This window comes from Rhipicephalus sanguineus, unplaced genomic scaffold (assembly GCF_013339695.2).
Source record: "Rhipicephalus sanguineus isolate Rsan-2018 unplaced genomic scaffold, BIME_Rsan_1.4 Seq25, whole genome shotgun sequence".
Lineage (NCBI taxonomy): Eukaryota > Metazoa > Arthropoda > Arachnida > Ixodida > Ixodidae > Rhipicephalus > Rhipicephalus sanguineus.
Window position 1 is genome coordinate 15,218 of NW_023614870.1, and position 20,557 is coordinate 35,774.

General features: G+C 43.5%; 1 long non-coding RNA gene across 1 annotated transcript; it reads right to left on the bottom strand.

Annotated features, from left to right (window-relative positions):
* Nucleotides 1-5,045: 5,045 nt before the first annotated feature.
* LOC119376856 (uncharacterized) lies at nucleotides 5,046-9,067 on the bottom strand. The gene is made up of 3 exons (XR_005180675.2): nucleotides 8,900-9,067; nucleotides 6,096-6,261; nucleotides 5,046-5,180 (listed from the first exon to the last, which is right to left on the bottom strand). It is a non-coding gene; the product is annotated as an uncharacterized LOC119376856 (long non-coding RNA).
* Nucleotides 9,068-20,557: the final 11,490 nt, after the last annotated feature.

The window sequence follows — 20,557 nt, forward strand, 5'->3', positions numbered from 1 at the left end:
TGATGTTTGTTTGTTGTCAAAGTGCACATAACATGCGAATTTTGTTGTACGTAAAAGAAGTTTGATAATTACCCATGTCTGTTTTTTTTCCAATTTTTCGTACCTTTCTGTATCACAGCAGACAATAAATATTTTAGATATTTTTTTTTCAAAATCAAGCGTTATGTCTTGCAGACCAGTGTGGCTGGATGTGCAAGCCATATTAAGCATTGCTTTGTACATATGCTCGTACATGATGTTGTATATACATATTTATTACTACTTCTGATTTCATTTCATGATCCTTAATATGCAGCACAAGTGGGTGATGACCGAATTTGAAGCTTCAGATGAGCACACGAGGCTTACGCATGGATCACTGCAGATTTCACTAATTCGGGGTGTCTTTCCAACCGAGCCTTCCTTATGCGAACACGACCTTTGCCAAACCAATATGAAGGCGCGTTTGTACAAAGGAAACAGACTCGGTAGTACATCCCGAATTAATGATATCCACAGGAACACATGCATGACGCCCTTTGTGGCCACCTGAAGCTTCTGTTTCGGCCATTAAACATGACGCGAAATGAATGGCGTACACCCTTCCAGCACCCATACAAAAGGGTGTTAATACGTGCTAACACCCTAACACCCCACAAAATTTTTGCTGAACACCCTTTCTCTAGGGTGTTAAATTGACACCCTAATTGAAGGGTGTTGTCAATAACACCCTAAGGGTGTCCGTCTGGCGACAAGCCGATTTACACCCTTAAGGGTGTAAAAATGTTTGTGTGTATTCCACTTCAATTTCTTACCACAGATGACAGTTTCAGTGTTCTATCTGATAGCTACAAAAATGCTTTTCCCCCTCGTTGACACTTTTTCCTCGTTTTATCGCCGCCAATCTTCCCCATCTGTGTGACTGACTAGCTCAATCCGAGTTAGTATTTCTAGTGTCACAAATATCACAAGACTGGACCCGTGGTGAGTAGTTGGGCTTGCCCAATTTCTGTGGCACATACGGGCTAAAAGTTTTGCGTACATAAGACGGACGTATTTTGGTTTCGCCTAGCCATATCCAGTTTCACTGTAATAAATAAATAGATTCACCACACTTCACTGTATGCAGCATGTCCACCGTAGTCTCCTTATCGTGTATAATTTGCAAGGGTGCCAGAAACCTTGACATTAGACAGGGGCGGTAGTGCGTTGCTCGTGACCCGTATTTGGTAGCTTTATCGCTGGACCTTTTTCTGCAACTCGTGCTTCGAGTTGTCGATTAATCCACCCTCGTGCTGTCACTTTCTTGCCACCTGGGTGGCGCAATCGGTAGAGCGACCGCTCCGGAAAGGTGTTGGGCCCGTGTTCGAACCCCGGACCAGGACGTGTTTTTGTCAACTATAGAAAGTTTTCCTTTCTGAGATATCTGTGTGGTTTTCCTTGTAGCTTTGTGCTACAAACGGGTGAGTGCCAATTTTCCCTTTCACGGACTCAGTACACGCTACTGCTGTTTTAGTTGCTGGCAGGACATTGTATTACCATTGGGTGAAGTCGTGCTCACGTACCCACTTATTCTGTGCACGACAGTGGCAACATGTGTTTGAATTCAAGTCTGAGGAACAAGGAACACAATCAGTATCAACACTTCGCACTGTGGCGCCACTGACCTTGTAGAGCTGAAGGCTATTCGTGAACCGTCGCCTATATTCGATGGCTCCTCCTTATACTACCCTCGTCTGCCTTGTGTACCGCCTTTAGATTAGTCTCACGTTTACCAAGCCGCACTCGTTTCTCATTCGAGTTGCCGACAGCCCATTATGTGGCATTTGAGGCTGTTATTAAACAATTGTACATCTTCCATCCATCTGCCCCGTTATAGGACGCAGATTCAGGTGCTGTGCACCGCTTTTCATAGATTATGCACAGCCGGCCACTGTCAGAACAAAGTGGTCAGAACGGAAAAATTTGCGAAACGAGCATATCCGGAAAAAACTGTCCATTGCATGCATTTTACAGGCCTGCGATATATGATCTGATAGTGATGCATGTCGGGGTAAAATCTGTGCAAAATATTTCGTTTTGCTATCTCTTCTTCCTCTCTTCTCAGCTTTCTAAATCATTTCATAAAGCAGATTTTTGTCTGGTTAACTTTCCCACCTTCTCTCAGTGACACATCTAAGATAATACGACCGAAACTTTTCACTGACAGCCGCTGTCAATGAAAAATTGAAAGCTTTGTGTTCCCCTTCATCTCTAATTATGAACCTTCTTCCGCAGAACTCAATATATTCGTGAACAAATGTATTATTAGTACAAGCAGGTTTATAGTAGGTCTGATTTCTTTGTTTAACAGCATACACAACGCACGCAGACCGCGCTAATGCTGCAGGTGCACACAGCTTATTGACTACCTTACAGTGGCTTTAGCATTGAACTACAAGTGGTTCTAGTACTGTGCCTCTAAACGCGCCAGCCTTCCTAGGTTAGTGACCTTCGACGGCCCATATTAATGCTCTAGCGCGCACGCGTTGGGTACTCTTTTTGTTGCCGTATTGCCATGACGACCTTGCACAAAAGCAAGGCACTTTGCGCAATGAGAATGCTCCTTTATAATTAAGTTCTCATCCATGATGCGTTGCGATGCTTCACTGATCGATGCGGAAATACGAACAACGCCCATACTCTGCCACATGTCGCATGCTTCGACATCGGGCGAACCGCTCGTCCCGTATGCAAGCGAACAATACACGCCAGCATGTCATAATCTGGCCTTACACTTTATTGACACACGCGGCTATTCTCTTGTAAGCCGTGCTAGCCTTGTGAGCTTTTGTGGTACCGTTTGTTCAGAGACATGCCTCCTGCAAGCGAAGTCCTTGATTTGGACACGGTAGCCCTAATGAAGAATAGCAATTTCGCAGTGGTAGAGAGCGGCGACTATTCTTGTCACTGGCGTACTGAATCATGAAGCCTGAGCTCTCCATGTGTGCCATGTAGGGCACGTGGGTGTTGTCAAGCCTCACCAAAGGGACACTAAAGAGAAACAATGAATCGGTTTAGATTGATAAATTGTACTTTGAGCACTATAATGTCGTTAATTTCACCATCATAGGTGCATTAATAAAGGAGAAAATGAAGTTCAAAGTTTCATTTTTAAATTTCGCGCCAAGATCTCCACGCGTGACGTCATGGATTTCAAACTGTATTTATCGTATTTTGGCGGCATTGGCTCAACAAAATTTCCTCATACTTGGTATGTTAACTCTATGGCCCCTTCAGAAGACAGTGCACTTCATTTTTACCGTTTAGAAACTACGTAGTCCTTAGTAGGCGCCGTCAAAATATGTGACGTCACGACGAATGGTGCGGAAACTTCAAGGTGGCGCTGCCACCCACATTTTCTTTTTGCGCGATTTCTCGCTTACTAAACGCCTTCTCGCAGCAAGTATGGTGTTTTTGGTATCGTGAAAGAGTAGTTTACTATTACGAGAAACATCGTTTAGCTCTTTAGTGTCCCTTTAAGACTTTTTGTCCGCGTCCCCAAACGTCACGTGCTGTTTGAATAAAGTTTGAACTTTGCAATGAAAGACGGTTCGACTCGTGTAAGACGAACTCGCGGCATCAATTTTCTCTTTGCAACGGACAGTTGTTAATTAGAGATGCTACTCTCCGCATGACATTTTCCTGGCAACTTCGTTTTCTTTTCTCGCAATGCACACAGCATCCGTACCAAATGACCCACCCGTAAAAGCATCCATCATTTGTAACTGGATCATACCGTGGACAACCTATGTTTTGTACTTACCGGTGTCTCGTGAGATGAAGCTGCAGTAACGCCGTCAGTCTTGACATGGACGCAACCTCTCGCAATGTAACCAGTATCTCCAGGGCGGCTTCTTTCTCTTGTCGCACTTCACGTGAGCCGGCAACATGGCTTCATAAGTTTCCACGTGTGTCAATAGTTTACCATTACACCTCAACTTACAAATAAGCCGTGCTCTTTAGATTAACTACTTCATTTCCAAAACTATCTTTATTTTTTCTTAAGCAGCAGTGTAAACTAACCACACCAGTAATCGACACCCTTTCCTCATTAGAATGGCAGGAAATTTTCAGATGCAAAGAGACGATTTCCGCCCTATTTCTGAACGTTCTTCATTCACTGCGTAAGGAAAAGCGCTCTGTGCTAATCTCGAAAAACTTGACCAGCATCGCCTATGGAATGTGTAGTCACTAAGCCCTAGTTTCCTTAGAAGCACCGTTTGTTCGTTGCTCATCAGTTATATCCCTGCTTCCCCCCCCCGCCCCTTTCCTCAGAGCAGCCTACGACACTTGTCTACTTTTCTGACTCAGAGCTCTTTGCTCGCCCTCACTCCCACTGGCTGTCTCCCAATCGGTCACTAAAGCTCTTTCTGAAAATTCCAAACGAATAAGGACGCATTCGTGAACATTGAATTTCTCTACAGTACGTGGCTGATGCGTGGCTGCTGTATAAATTTTCAAACACTATATAGAGAATGTATATTTTGCGCTAAAGAAAAGCACAGGAATACGCCGCTATGTGTCTCATTCACAGGTGTTAAGTGATCTAAATTTTCTTAAGCTGTTCCGCAGCGTTTTTATGCGGCTTCAACGTTTGGTGGAGCACCTTACTGCACTTTGTATTTCAGTTTATACTTTCATCGAGACAGTTCTAGACTACTTTAACTTTGATGTTAATGTTTCAGGAGGAGTAGCACGTTGTAAATGTAGCTTTTCTTTTTCTTTTTTTCCCCCTCCGTTTTAGAGTCTGAAGCTTCGGTGCTTGTTACAGATTTTGCTCCACCTCTTCACGGATATCGATCCGCTTCGCTCGGCAACCACTTACAAAGTTCCAGTCTCCAAAAATCACGATGAATACTTACAAGCAATCCCGATATTTGTGTTGCCACCAACGCACGATTTCAGGCAACACTGGCTGCTTATGTAGACGACTGGTGCCAGAATGCCACTTCGCCATGAGTGAGATCAATGATTCTGAGGGAAACAGTCGTGTTTAAAAAAAGCAAAAAAAAAATGATGTTGCATTTTGTTTTTTCAGAACACCGAGAGTTGATGTTCTTAGTGTTGCACCTCGGCCCTAAGACGTCGCATTATGATGTAACCTTGCGTCATTGGTTTAAGCCAGCACTTTTTTCCAGTGGCACATCGGTGTTGATAACCTGAAAGTAACAGATAGTTACAGCACTATTAAATCACGTAGAGTATACACTATCCACTGTTCACTGAATAAGAGGGGAAAGTGAAATATATATAGCAACATATTTGCGATAGAAACGCGAGGCGCATCCATTCAGCTGCCTTACAAAATAATATGCAGCGCAAAGGCAGCCGTTCATCACCCATTCAAATCGCATTCTATTTAAGTCAGTGCGTGCGCAAGCATTCATTAAAAGGCCCTTTAATTGTCGCAGTGAGGGCCGTACGCGTCCATTTTCTTGCTGTAAAGTCACCGAGGTATTTCCACCGAGACTAACGTAATGCTAAGCAGCGTGCCGATCATCGTACCGAAGCGACAAAATACTCATGGCAAACGTGGAAATTGACATCTTCAGTATTGTAAATGCGGAGAGCTCGATGAGTCAAGGAATCTAGGAGGTACGCTTGACAGGTATCGGAACAGACTAGAAACATAGAAAAGCGTGTCAATGAGCACGCGTCGTAGCGTAACAACTACAACTCGAGGCTGCTGTTGGTTTTCAGTGGCGTGCCTGCACAAGCAATCGCAGCGTCTACACCGCCGACACGGTAGAAACTTACTCGTGTCTTCATGAAAACCTACGTCACCTCTCCCAAAAGTCAACCGCTTTGCTGAACGTCGGATTCTATGAGCATTGCTTTTATTCCCGAGAAGCGCGATAACAAACCACCACCTTCTCAGAAAGGGTAAGTGGGAGATCGGGAAGGGCAAAGAATAACGACCCATTCTGCTCTCGTGCGGTTGGCGCCGACGAGCGCCGGCGCTCTGCTGGCAGCCTTTCGTGTACGGGGACGTATAGCAGCGGCACCGCGATGCTACGAGCACTCAGCCGCGGCCGCTAGCTGCACTTCTGGTGTTACGACTGTTGGTGCATTACCTTGATGAGGACGTCCTGGTATTCGCGATCCGACAGCTTGTAGCGCGACGGCAGCCGGATATTTGCGCGCTTCAGCACCAGCTCCAGCTCTTCAACGTCGAATATGGGCACCGGGTCGATGTGGTTCTTGAAGATTAGCTGCCCGAGGTATTCCACGTAATGCATTCTGTGGACAGGTAAGAGAGCATTGAGCTCGAAATGGCGCATATAATCAGGTAAGCTAGCACGTCTTGAGGTGCCACGACGAAAAATTGTGCGAGATGCACTTGGCGGTATCTGCCGTTGTTAGACGAACAGCAGCAAAGTGAACCAGGTGGGTTTCAATAGTGCTCCATTTCATGCACATGACCTCCACTTGATACTTCTTCCTAGGCGCGCACCAATCTCGAGCCATGGGGCATAAGCTTTTTATAACATATGCACGCAGTTATTCCAGTAAATGCTTGGTTTGCCGATGTGTACCATGCCAAATTATTATATATATATATAGATATATATATATATAGATATATAATATATATATAATATATATCTATTAATATATATATATATATTATATATATATATATATTTGTAAAGATAACTCATCACTGGGAAGCAGCGCAGAAGACCGTCATTGCTGCTCTGGAGAATTTGAGACTCCTGTAAGCAGATTCATTCATAGACCTAGATTTAATTTTACGGGCCATTAAACTTACTGAGGACTACACCGAGAAGAGGCCACCACTACTATAGTTAACGTCACAATAGCGGTACCAACAAAAGAGTTGAGCCGGAATTGCGCGGGCCGCTGTACCATCGAGATCTCATGGTGAATTACATAGGCCTCTTATTTAATACAGTTCGCTTTAAACCTTTGTGTCTGTGGTACAGGATGATCGTTGATGAAAAATACCAAAATGCGGAGCCTTTTTATTTGCGGCTGTAATTCATTATGCTCTCGTTCACAACCAACCCTCGCGAACTTGTCTTCAGTTTCACATATATTCTTGTGGCTTTTTATGGGTACATGAAAACGCAGTCCTGACGTGTTCAGGCCGGATTTCTTCATGAGCTCCATTTCGTAACGAACAATTTAGCTCTGCGTGCTGCGCCCTAACTGCATTTTGAAGCCCGTCAGCGTGGCTGCTTTCAAAGCAGCTGCTGTGTGATTAAATTTCTCGTCTCGACAAAAAATAAAGCATAACGCCACGTGGTCTGAGTCAACTTGCGCTATCACGTGTCGATGGCATATACCTCAATAGTGCATGTTTGCACTAATAAATCGACGACCTCGGTTAAATCCCAGCGACTGCTTTCATCATCCCAGTGTTGTCTGTTCGCTGATGCTTTGATCTCGCTATAACACGTCACAATGAACAATTCGGTGGGTTGGAGATGAAGTCGCCACGCGGAGGCAGAATTGGTTTTTCGCAACACTATTTCAACGTCGCCTCGTTTCGCAGGACAGATGCTAACGCAACTTTCGTACTACATTATGCACATTACCACAGCAGGTTACTAGATTCTACAAGGCAAGCATTATCACCGGCCATATGTCGGGGCGCTACACAACGCTATTAAAAGCCACCGAGACTTCGGCTTAACACTTTGCTCACCACTGTCTCCAGCCTATCGGCCATACGGCCAGTTCGAAGTATGAAACTATACCCTGCCGAAGACTCTCTTGGCCTATGGTTTGAGCCTGATCGCTGTACTTGAGACAAAATAGCAATCCATGATTTCATTTTTGGCACTTCCTCGAAGTATTCGTTTGAGTCCTTTGTGGCCTGTATGTCAGGTCACAAAGGTCATTCTCACTTTCTTTAGAGATTACCCAGTGGATATTCGAGAGTAATGAGCACGCTTAGTGTTTAATTATTCATTTTTATCTCATAATCATCACTTTAGTATTTTCCTAACAAGGATTGAAAGCTGGGCAAGTTGGTACGGGAACATATTCAGAAAAAACTGCGCAGCAGGCCGAGGCACCAAGAAAGAAATGACGAAAACGAGCGCTCGTTTTCGCCATTTCTTTCTTGGTGCCTCGTCCTGCTGCGCTGTTTTTCTGAAGATAGTATTTTCCTGTTGCTCCCCTTGCCCCAACTTTGACTAGCTGACTACAGGGCACAGTCCTTCATGCTGACATCGACTTTTTTCTTATGTAAATCAACGTCTTTTCAAATAGTTTGGCAGCGTAATTTATTGCGTTTAGCTGACGCTATGAATTTACCCAAGATAGCTAAATTGCCACACGCTTGTATTTGCATACACCCCCCCTCCCTTCCTTTCTATCTTGTTACGTCGCATATGAACCCGTTCCGAAGTAGCTGATCTGTGCTAGTTAGTTGGATTACACATGCGACGAAAACGGGAAAGAGGATTTAGCAACACGATCTCATTAAGGCGAGAAAAAAAATGGCCATTTGAAGGGCGTCCTTAGTCGATTAGCGTGCGCTGGAAGATTACTCCACAAATCACTGCACCTCATTCGTTCCGTTATGAGTGTTGCATAAATTGATAGGCAGAAACAAGTAAGTTATAAGAACTTTTGGTTCGAGGAGTTATGTGGAAGATCGACTTCAAGTGCTAAGGAAACCAGTTTCTAAGGATACAGCTGTGTTGGATCCTGAGTTAAGCCACGGTTACTACCATCGGCACAAATCCAGAAACGCAACAGCGTACTTGAGTCGTGCCGACTGATGCGTGTTGGCATTCATGCTCGCAGCACATGCGAGAGGAACGGACGGAATCGTCTGCTGAGCACGTCATCCGACAAAGAGGCTCGTAGAGCGTAGCCTCAGAGATTCCTTCGTTGCCTATACCTGCACAATCCTGCCGTGCCTTCTTCCACCGTTCTACCACATACGTCGTCCTTGAAGCCATCTCTGGTCTCTTTTGTTCAGGAACTTGGCAGCGGGCAGTCTTGACCCAGTGAGCTGGTGGGTCTCGATTGAAGCTACCTTGGTTTTCCTGCAAGATGTTAATCGTCGTACATACAAGATTTAGTAAAAAGAACAGGCACACGGACGAGGCATTGACGACACGCGCATCAAGGCTGCACATTTTAACAAGTGTAAATGTGTATACGTTGGTTGCTTGAAAAGCTGTCATTAACAGTTCGGCATAGCTTCGATGATGCGATTCTCACTCTTTCTACCCTACTGGTTAAATGCTTATTAAAACGTTTCTTGCTAATTGCTTGCACAGTACACATGCTGTTATGATGCACAGTTTATATTCTCTCCTCAAAAGTTCGTGCAACAAAGTAAATTACAGGTTTTGTTCTCGCATTTGCTGAACCAAACAATAATACACAATGATAAACTGAAGGGCAACTATTGCTTGTTGAAAAAAAGAGTCATAAGTATCACAAGCCGTGAATTCAACTTACCAACGTCATTTATTTATTTATTTATTTATTTATTTATTTATTTATTTATTTATTTATTTATTTATTTATTTATTTATTTATTTATTTATTTATTTATAGATACTGCGATCTTTCACTTGAAAGACCATCGCAGGGTGGGAATATTAGACAAAAGCTACAGACACGAAACAAACAATCAAGATACATTAAAACAATAAATAAAATGCGATATACACGAGTATACTCTGAAACACTATTTGCAATAATTACAATATAACGTATTATACAATGCAATAATTAGTGAGAGCTTATGTGAAGCTGTTTTCAAACAATGACAGCGTGCTATGTAATGCAATATCAGTTGTAAGTTTATTCCAATCATTGAGAGTTATCGCAAAAAAAGGAATACTTGTAGCGGTTAATCCATGAAGTTTTAGGAGCTATAGTTTTACTGTGTCGCTTGTGAGTGGCATTACCAGAGGAGTGCCGAATAATACCTGAAGTGTCAGCATTTAAATGACCATTAAATAATTGGAAGAAAATCTTTAGGGGGCAAAAACAGATTGCAGGCCATTTCTCATTAATAGGTCAGACACTGACGTCCCACCTGCTAAACGTACAGCTGTCTGCTAAACGTGCAGTTAAACGTATTACATTTGCCTGTTCTGCTGCATCTATGTTAAATGTGCTGAATACATAGACTCTCATTCAGTTTCTCTTTCTTTGATGTACATAAGGCTCGATAATTTCATGCACTGTGATCCCGACGAGATAAACGTTTACACCACCATGTTGCGTAGTGTGCATGGTAAAAAATCAGCAGATCCCACGCCTTGTAGGAATCGCTTTCATGCGAAGCAGACAGCGAGTAGTTCTATGCAGCATTTTTTGGCTTTGAGCCATGCGTTACGAGTTGTAAGGACGAGTTTTTGTAAGTGTAGTAGTCGTATGCGCGTCGTGGGCTTACCAGGCAAGTCGACAACACTGGCATTTAAAGGGTAACTTGTGGTCTGACGTAACGTCAGAACTCACGTTAGAGCACAGACGTCAGTACTATCGAAATGAAGTGCACTTTAAGGTGCGATGATGTGAATATCTTACGTAACTTAGTTAGAGGATTCCTCCGGGGTCGAGCAACGCTTAAATATAGATTGCTGAATCGTAGGAACAAAAATGTAATGTTTATTAGACTGCTACAAAAGCGAAGTCAACACTGGAACCACAACTGACGTTAACCTACATGATATATGTAGTGTTTATTGCTTTGTTATAAAATTAGATAGCCAACACTACAACTACAATTGACGCTGCATCGGCATTACACCTGCATAGAGTGGCTTTCCAAAGCAGTTTCTAGACCTGGCCTGGCGTGGCTCTGTGGTAGAATACCTGACTGCCACGCAGAATGCTTGGGTCCGATTCCTGTTGGGATCCTAATTTTTACTCCTTACATTCGTCAGGTCAACGCTGCCGATGTCGGTTTTTCTTAACTATCTCGCATTTAAATTATCAATGTCTGTTCTCCCCGTTCCTGGGTAGATATAAACTGTCAGTCACCAGTGGCGCATACCCGTATACCGCGGCCCGTGGTATACGGGGAAAGGGTTTCACGACGTACGGGACAAGATTTTTACGTTGTTCATGTCATGACCAGACAGTCATATTCGTCAAACCCTTTTACCCTCCCATGCCAATTTTGGTCTACACCAAGTTAAGGAGGCGATCAGGAGAGCACCCAGACTTAGGCGGATAGATAGATAGATAGATAGATAGATAGATAGATAGATAGATAGATAGATAGATAGATAGATAGATAGATAGATAGATAGATAGATAGATAGATAGATAGATAGATAGATAGAAAGAAAGAAAGAAAGAAAGAAAGAAAGAAAGAAAGAAAGAAAGAAAGAAAGAAAGAAAGAAAGAAAGAAAGAAAGAAAGAAAGAAAGAAAGAAAGAAACGCTCAAAGTGTGTTGGGTTCGCCAAGAAATGCTTCGCATTTAATGAACAGAAGACTATATGAGAGAAAAGTTTCGACAGAATGTACAGTGCAAACGAAAATTATTATTTAGTTTTATGTCCGCATACATACTGGCTGCAAAACGTTATAACATTGGTTCTTCTTTAACATTGGCTGAATTGCGCACAACACGATAGCACGGAAAAAGTAGTTGGCCGCACGAGTGCTGACTTTAGATATTTATTGTCGAAGTACATCAAAAGCTATCGTCTAAAAACAAGATGCAAGTTCTAAAGATCAATACGAATTAGAGCGTGTAAACTGCGTCCGAACGACGCAAAGAATCAGCAGGATTAATGAAACGATTTCTCAAAGGGATACCACTTGGCTGCTTAACCAAGTTATAAAGGCATGACTAACACATATGGAAACATCCTTTAATGTGAAAAACCATAGCTGTCTATTCAGCTAAACTCCATCGGTACATAGATACAGGATCATGAGTCAAAGTGGCTCGCGCTTACATTGACAAAAATATGCCACCTATACATACGGCTCCTTTGAGCGAGCTTTGGTGCCCCCAAAGCCTAATGTTCAAACAGGAGCCCGTCTGCCTAATGCAACTGCGCCTACATGACAAATGCATGCGGTAGAGCGACCCGATTTATTGGAGGCAAATATTAGCCGTCTGCTTGGCGGCCGATTACGTCTGTTTCCGTGACCCCTGTCTGCTCAGGCGCTTACGAAGGACTGAGTAAATCGCCCTCGGCTTGCGCCTGGTCGACAACAGAATTCACATCGTTTAGGAGAGCAACGTTTCTTTGTCATAGCGTTATCCCATGAACGGGATTACCGCAAGAACACCTTTTGCGCACCCTTCTTAAATTCTCCTGGTGCCGCCTTGATTGCTGTGAATAACATTTAGCAAGCGAATAGAGTATTTGTCTTCTAATTGGTCGTAGTCGAGAAGCCGCAGGTACAGGTGATGCCACTCTTGAAAAATGAATGGAACGAGGGCCAAATTCACAAATCTTCTTGCTGGTATTTGATCTCTGTCATTGGATGGCCTCCCTCGATAATAATACGACCATCGTTAGGATTAGCTGAAACAATTGCAGAGTATACGAAATATTCGTGAATGCTGGTCCATATGCCTATCAGAGTGCTTTAAGCAACCACCGTAACCAGCTTCAAAAGCTTGTAGCAAGATGGTAAGTTGGGCCAGTTGGATTACGTTCATAATTGAAAATTTTGTTGAAGCGCACCAAAAAACAGACGGACAGAAGAGACTGACAAGGACAGCGCTTGCTCTCACAACTGAAGTTTTATTGGACAGAAAAAAGGTATTTAAAGCGGTTACATGGCTCTTCGCGCATGTGCAACAGAACAGGGTGCAACAGAAACCACTCGTATCGGGATTGCATAATAGTTGCTGTTGTCATTTAATATATTTTGCAAATACTAAGTGTCGAGATACGCGTATTCTTTATCGTGCAGAACATTCGTAGCTTGGCTAACACAATCATGTCCCCTCTTTCGGATGTGGTAAGATTCCACTATCTCACGTGTTAGCTGATCCTTGTGCCGAAATATTATTTCTGTTTCTTTAAACACGGGGTAACATCCGCAGATTGTACAGTGATCTGCAAGATGAGAGTTGCCTGATGCCTTAACAGATGCGTGGTGTTCTCTAAGGCGGTCGTTCACGCATCTTCCCGACTGGCCTATGTAGACTTTTCCACAAGAAAAAGGTGTCATATATACCACTCCCATTACGCACTTCACGAACATGTTTCTGTGTTTTACGGAGCAAGCTTTCGAACCTATGGGCTTATTAACGCGTGGACACAGGCTTGCTAGTTTGGTTTTCGCCGAAAATTTCACGTCTACCCTGTATCTATTACCAACGTGCTTTAGGTTGTGTGCCAACTTGTGTACGTATGGAATGACAGCCATTTCCCTCGCTTATTTGTCTCCGAACTGGATCTTTGTTTTTTGCCCTTTATTTCTCTGGCTAGGGCCGTGCACACTGAAGAAAATAACTGTTTCGGGTAACCTGCCTTTTGGAATTTTTCCACCTGACTCTTGAAACTTTCACTGATTAGATGCCCACACGATTTCTGCAAAGCTGACATAAAACAAGATTTCACTATTCCCCTCTTACCAACTTTGAGTGCCCAGACGCGTAATCTAGGACTGGCTTAGCGCTTCTTGGTTGATAACACCAGCAGATGTGTTCCCCACCAAAATTTCAATTTTAAATCCAAGAATTGCAACTCGTTATTTTTAGGCTGCTCGGTAGTGAACTCAAGGCCCATGCTACTTTCCTTAAACACCTTTAACACGTTCACTACCTCTCGGGAAGGATCAATGCCATGTGTGAATATCAGGAAGTCATCCACATACCTGAAGATATGTTTAACAATTCCAGAAATGTGCTGCTCAATTCCTTTGTCAAATTTACTCAAAAAAATTTCGCTAAGGATAGGCGCTACAGATGAGCCTATACATATTCCAGATCGCTGGATGAAAGGCCTAACTTCCCATGAAAGAAAGGTAGACCTTAAATAAAACGACAGCAGCTCCAGGAATGATGCTACGTTGACACGGGATTTTTCGCAAAATCCATTTCGTCATTTTGGATAGTAATGCAGTCCTTTACGGTCACCATCATTTTATCGTGAGGTATGGAGTAGAACAAATCCTGAATGTCAATGCTGAAGGCATAACTACGACATGGATACATTCTGAAAAAACTTTGCCAATTGCATTGAATTTTTTAGACGATAAGGATCATCCACAGTAAGGCCTCCAAGTTCCTTTGCAAATAACTGGACACCACTTTTTGCCAGGTATCCCTCTCAGAAACAATAGCCCTAAACGGTAAACCAGGCTTGTGAAACCGGGCAAACCAGGCAGGTTTGACAAAGGAATTGAGCAGCACATTTCTGGAATTGTTAAACATATCTTCAGGTATGTGGATGACTTCCTGATATTCACACATGGCATTGATCCTTCCCGAGAGGTAGTGAACGTGTTAAAGGTGTTTAAGGAAAGTAGCATGGGCCTTGAGTTCACTACCGAGCAGCCTAAAAATAACGAGTTGCAATTCTTGGATTTAAAATTGAAATTGGTGGGGAACACATCTGCTGGTGTTATCAACCAAGAAGCGCTAAGCCAGTCCTAGATTACGCGTCTGGGCACTCAAAGTTGGTAAAGAGGGGAATAGTGAAATCTTGTTTTATGTCAGCTTGCAGAAATCGTGTGGGCATCTAATCAGTGAAAGTTTCAAGAGTCAGGTGGAAAAATTCCAAAAGGCAGGTTACCCGAAACAGTTAATTTTCTCAGTGTGCACGGCCCTAGCCAGAGAAAATAAAGGGCAAAAAAACAAAGATCCAGTTCGGAGACAAATAAGCGAGGGAAAATGGCTGTCATTCCATACGTACACAAGTTGGCACACAACCTAAAGCACGTTGGTAATAGATACAGGGTAGACGTGAAATTTTCGGCGAAAACCAAACTAGCAAGCCTGTGTCCACGCGTTAATAAGCCCATAGGTTCGAAAGCTTGCTCCGTAAAACACAGAAACATGTTCGGGAAGTGCGTAATGGGAGTGGTATATATGACACCTTTTTCTTGGTGGAAAAGTCTACATAGGCCAGTCGGGAAGATGCGTGAACGACCGCCTTAGAGAACACACACGCATCTGTTAAGGCATCAGGCAACTCTCATCTTGCAGATCACTGTAGAATCTGCTTTTGTGTGATCCATCGCCAAGACGTGGTGCCTTTCCTCGAGCATCTGAACTCTTGTTCCAAGCATCCAGTTCACCATGGAACAAGAAAATAATGGACATATTGCCTTCCTCAACGCCCTTGTAAGACGGTCAGCCAAAGGGATAACCAGTGTGGTTCGGAAGCCGACCACACGGGTAGATAACTAAGGTTTGACTCTGCGCATACTATAGGGCAAAAACGCTCCGTTGCCGCTGCTCTCTTCTTCGCGCAATGCCCATCTGCTCTGAGCCTGGTCGCCCAAGCAAGAGCTACACTCTTAATCAAATCTGGCTAACGCATGCCCTGTAGGCGGGACGCTTCAAAACTCAGGAAAACTCCCGGCTATAGTAGGCCTTCGAAAAGGAATTAGCCGTGACAAGTGTATATAAAAAACGTGCACCCTTCACCGCCCCTTTAGACGGCCTGCAGTATTAGTGGCGCGTCGGTGCGGGCCGCGTAATGAGAATCCTGGCTACAGCTCAGCGTATGCTCCCACGTGTTATAACTTGTCGGCGCAAGGGTCGGTGTATACGCATGCGCCGACAGCGTCCGCCGCAAAGGCGAGCTATGCTGCGAGGAGGTATACGCATGGAGCTAACTACGCTACAACTACGCACTGTCTCTTGCGTGCCTGAAAGGGAATACGGGCCGCTACGCTCTCCGTTGCACTCCGCTTCTGCTGTTTTTGCGCAGAGAAAAGAAAGGAAGGACCTAAAAACGAGAGTTCGAAGATATTGTGCGACGGGAAGGGGTTGCATTCTTGGCGCGACATGGGTTAGTTCTAGCGCATTCTACGACAGCGGCGGATGTTTGATAGGTTGGTGTGGTTTGTTGAGCGTGCCGCGTGAGCCGGTACTCGGCCGCCATGGAAAAGTTCTCTTATCTCAATATTAAGGGGGTGTTGCGAGGACATAGCGACATCCCCTTGGACGTGCAATGGCTGCACGCAAGCTGTTGACGCAGGATTACACGACGCTTTCGCGCCATTTCTGTCTAGCTGGTGCGCACACTGCGGACACAGCCCGGCGCATCATACCTGCCTGTGGTGAGTGCTGTTCTTTCTTCACATATATGTTCGTGCTGTTAGCGTTCACATTGTTGCATGCTTGCGCTTATGTATATGAATGACGCATTGAACCGCCAGAATATTCTTTTGCCGGCTTTTGAAATAACTATACGAGCATGCGTACGAGTAACTTAGGAGCATACGAGTGCTTATCTTTGTTGTAATCGTCATCCGTCTCTATAGTCGCGCACGTGTTATCGCGCGGGTCGCATTTATTGTGAACTCTCATACAGTTGAGACGCTTTCGTCGCTCTTGACAGGTGTCACCGAGATGATCAATGCGTGTTGCTTGACAAGCTGTGTAATTTTAGCTCTCGCGTGGCTTCTTATCTTTCGGCTAGCAACTGTTCTCTGCATTTTATGGTCAATGATACAGTGCGTCAATCAAAGGAAGCATATTTTTGCTAGCAGCTGAACGATATTAGGATCTGCTTGCATTGTAGGTCGTTATATATTTGGCATTTACATTTCTTTTTTTTTACCTTTAGGAAGCGGAAAAATTTTTCCACAATCAAAAAGTAATGAAACTGCACTTACCAGTACCGAAGACGTTAGTAGGTTTCATTGGATCAGGCGCTCATAGATGCGACTAGCTTCATGTCATGTTTTTAGGAGGCAAAATCAGCAATTTCACTTTCTGAATAGCGACAGTCTTTAAAACGCGGTTTGCGGCCGAATTTCTAACAAGTTTTAAAGCCAGCCTCATTCATGCCGTGAATACATGTGCGTATTTACTGTGGTCCCTTCACTTATTTCTGTGGGTCTGGTCACATTTGCCCATTCGTCTTATGCAGTGCCATGTCAAGTGTGGGCAAGTACATCAGTGCATCATGCACCGGCTGTGGTGCCTGTGCAAACTGCCAAATCTCGATGAAGGTAAAGTAATGCGTCATATGTAATTTAGGCGTTAGCTAGTTGATGGCATTTTTGTTCTCTCATCTATCATTTCATGCGATGCAACAGCGATATATAACCGTGGTTGTATAAAAGTACTGTTGTTCGTTGGCAGCTTATTATTTATGTTGGATTGCTCATTGTTAATGTTATTACAGAGAAGTGAAGTGCATACAGCAGTCGTAATAAGGGATATAATTGTTGTTCATCCTCGTGATAGTAGTACAGACAGAATTTGAATACGTTTGCAGGTGACAAAAACTTCTGACACAAAGCCAGGCGCAATTTTATCGAGTAACTGGCCAGGAGCTCACACCTTGCAGGGTCTCCAGCAGCAGCAGCAACACCGGCCGTGGTGTTGTTTACAATGCCGTAACTGAGCATACGATCTTTCTTTATGTTTTCATTCATTTTCTTTTTGTGTGTGTGTGTGTTTCACTCCTCCCATCTAAATATCGCAGCCGAGCATTGACCCGCCGCAGCGAATTAATTTTAATCATGCATTGGCTCCTACCATTCAAATATTTGCCGTAACTGGCATTCCCCTGGTATTAAAGTTAATTCGTTTGCAATATTGTGCAATAGTGTGCAACCAAGTTTCAAGCCAAGTTTACCTGCCACTTTATTACTTAACGAATGAATCGTGAGTCTATTGTTAAACTGCTTTCCTTGTACGTGATTCTCATCAAATGCGGCTGTGCTGTGGTTTTGACTTGCAGCCGACATCGAAACAGAGCTTCACTTTTAAGAAAACTGGGAAGTTTTCATGGAGAAGCTCAACAAAGTCAGCCATCTTCGGTCAGACGTTTCAATGCCCGCATGTATTTATTTCGTGGAGGTCGACGAGTATTTCTGAGGAACTGATGTTAAGCTTTCTTTCATAACTGTGGTAAGCTTATGGTTAAAATACTATAAGAAAGCTTCATTAGCAGCTTCTGAAAACACTTTTGTAATTTCCAACTTCTGTGACACTATCTATTTAAACAAAATTCGACAAGGTGTACAACAGAATGAGAACAACCGCTTCCCAAGTAGAAGTTTTTGTGTGATGGGCGAAAAGGGCAGGTGATCTAAGAACATAACGTCGAATTTGTCTTCTTGCTTTTTTTTTTCGTCAGGATGACATGCCAGCAGCCCGCCCATCGCCTGACCCCGGAGTTTTGGAGGGAGTACGACAACAATCCTTTCTACTGCGATCAAGTGCAAGAGAACTTGAAACGTTCGGTTGGCACAGTTCTAGAGAAATTTGTGCTTGACGATGTACGATACGATTATTTTGTGCTTGACATTGTACTATATTAAGGTCCTCACATACCCAACTGGGTATGCTCAATGCTTCGTCTTGTGCAGAGTGCAATGAGAAATACCCAGTTGTTTCCCAGGTGTTTTGACGGCGGGAAGCTGCTGAAGAAACATTGAAACGATCAAAAGAAACGATCATTGAAACATCAAAAACGATCAAAAGCACCAGAATATCGGATGTCACGTTTATCGTTTCCTTCAGCGCTGAGCATTGCTTTTAGCGCTGTTTGTATTCTTTTACAATAAATACTTATTTTTACACGTGAGTAGTACCTGTTTCTCGCATGCTTATACACGCTAGACACAGCAGGTACTGTTGAACTATGAAGCTGATAGGGCCAGTCAAGTCATTCTCAACGAAAATGATTCCGCTGAACGATACATTTACGACGGATATGGTGCGTCCATGCTTTAACCGCCGTTACTGAAAAAAAAAGGATGCGAAGTTTTATACGCATGTCTAAACATACTCATGCTTATAGTTTCCAAGTTACTTGTAGTGTTACTCTAGGAAACATCAAGGGAAACTGAGCGTAAAAACTCTCCTATGTGATGTAGTCGGGTCACGTTAAAAAAAATCCAAGTGGTTAAAATTAGGCACTATTAAAACTCGGTACCCAGAGCTTCGTGTGCACAATTTCTTGTGTTTGTTGCCACTGCGCATCTGTCAAGAATAGACACTGGTATACGCACGTTACTTTCCGAATACAGTATAGCGTACGTGCCCAGCCAACGCACGTCTGCGTACACAATTCTAAAACTCCATTAGCCAATAATCAACCACTACACGGCGTGCCATTTGACGTCAAAGGAGTCCGCATTAGGATACTGCAACCTGACTGCTTTCTTGGTTATTGTGCATGCCACAAACACACCAAAAAATAGTAATGAAGACGCTGGATAGGATCAGTGGGGGATTAGTGAAGAGACCCTTCGCCCTCAAGTGGACATAAATAGGTCGTAATGATGAAAAACAAAATGCTTCCTTGGACAAATGCGCGAATCGTTTGCCGTGAAATGTACATATCTAATTTAATGCTCTATTAAAAGCAACGGCATGCTGTCGAAATCAAGTGCGAGCAGTAGAGCTCCCACGAGGTTTCTAGATTTCGCAAAACCGTTCACGCTTTTCTCCTAAATCCATGGTAAGCAATGCCTAAGTCTGGAAAACAATATTTGCATACTTAAATTACCGTCCTCTGGAACGTACATATGTGCCAGCGTGAAGTGCGCACGCCGGTGGGTGTACCTCGTAATAACATCGCTTCATTGGCCTAAAAAGTTTAGAAATCGTTAAACAACCTCATGTTCGACAAATGGCCACTCTACGTTAACTTTCTTGGGATAATATATCATAGTTTAGCAGTTTAAGTTCCTCGTGACGACTGCCACACCGAGGCGAAACCGCTTTGTATGTGTGCAATAAAAAAAATTAAAAATCCAGCTTGCACCAAAAGTTGCATCCTTCATAGACCATACGTTGTCTTTTAGCATCTGCGCATAGCTCTGCAACACTAGAACCTATTACTCGATGATGTCAAATTCATTTTCCATTAATGCACCACTATACTACGTTCTGGATTTCTTGTGTGCGCAACACCTCTCAGTAATCCACACATAAAAAAATTAAGTGCGTGTACAAGTAAAAAACCCCAGAAGGCTATCCCATGCACTCTATAGCACAACAAACTAACAGTCGCGTGCGCATGCAAATGCAGCTGTGCGGATGTAGCTCGCCAATTTTGCGTGTACCACCGTATAAATCGCTGCGAAATATTCCAAAAATTTATTGAAAGGTGAAACTTGTATACAGTTAGGCTCTGCATGCCCATGAAGGTGCCTTTCGCACAAATACTGCGTATAGTACATTGCATGGACTCGCGCTTCCAGAAAATATTCTAGTAAACTTATGTGAAAAATATTGTATCATCCAGTGTGAGTTTAGCCACGCTTTGAGACGAGTATGAGGTGATTTAAATTGCGCGGCGGGACCGCTATACACGCATGAATCGAGATGTTCTAAAAAATATGGCCACTGATGGAGTCGTAACAGAACGTCGCAAATATTTCGGCGATAACTACTGCCGGATATAAGATCCTGTTCATGTTAGC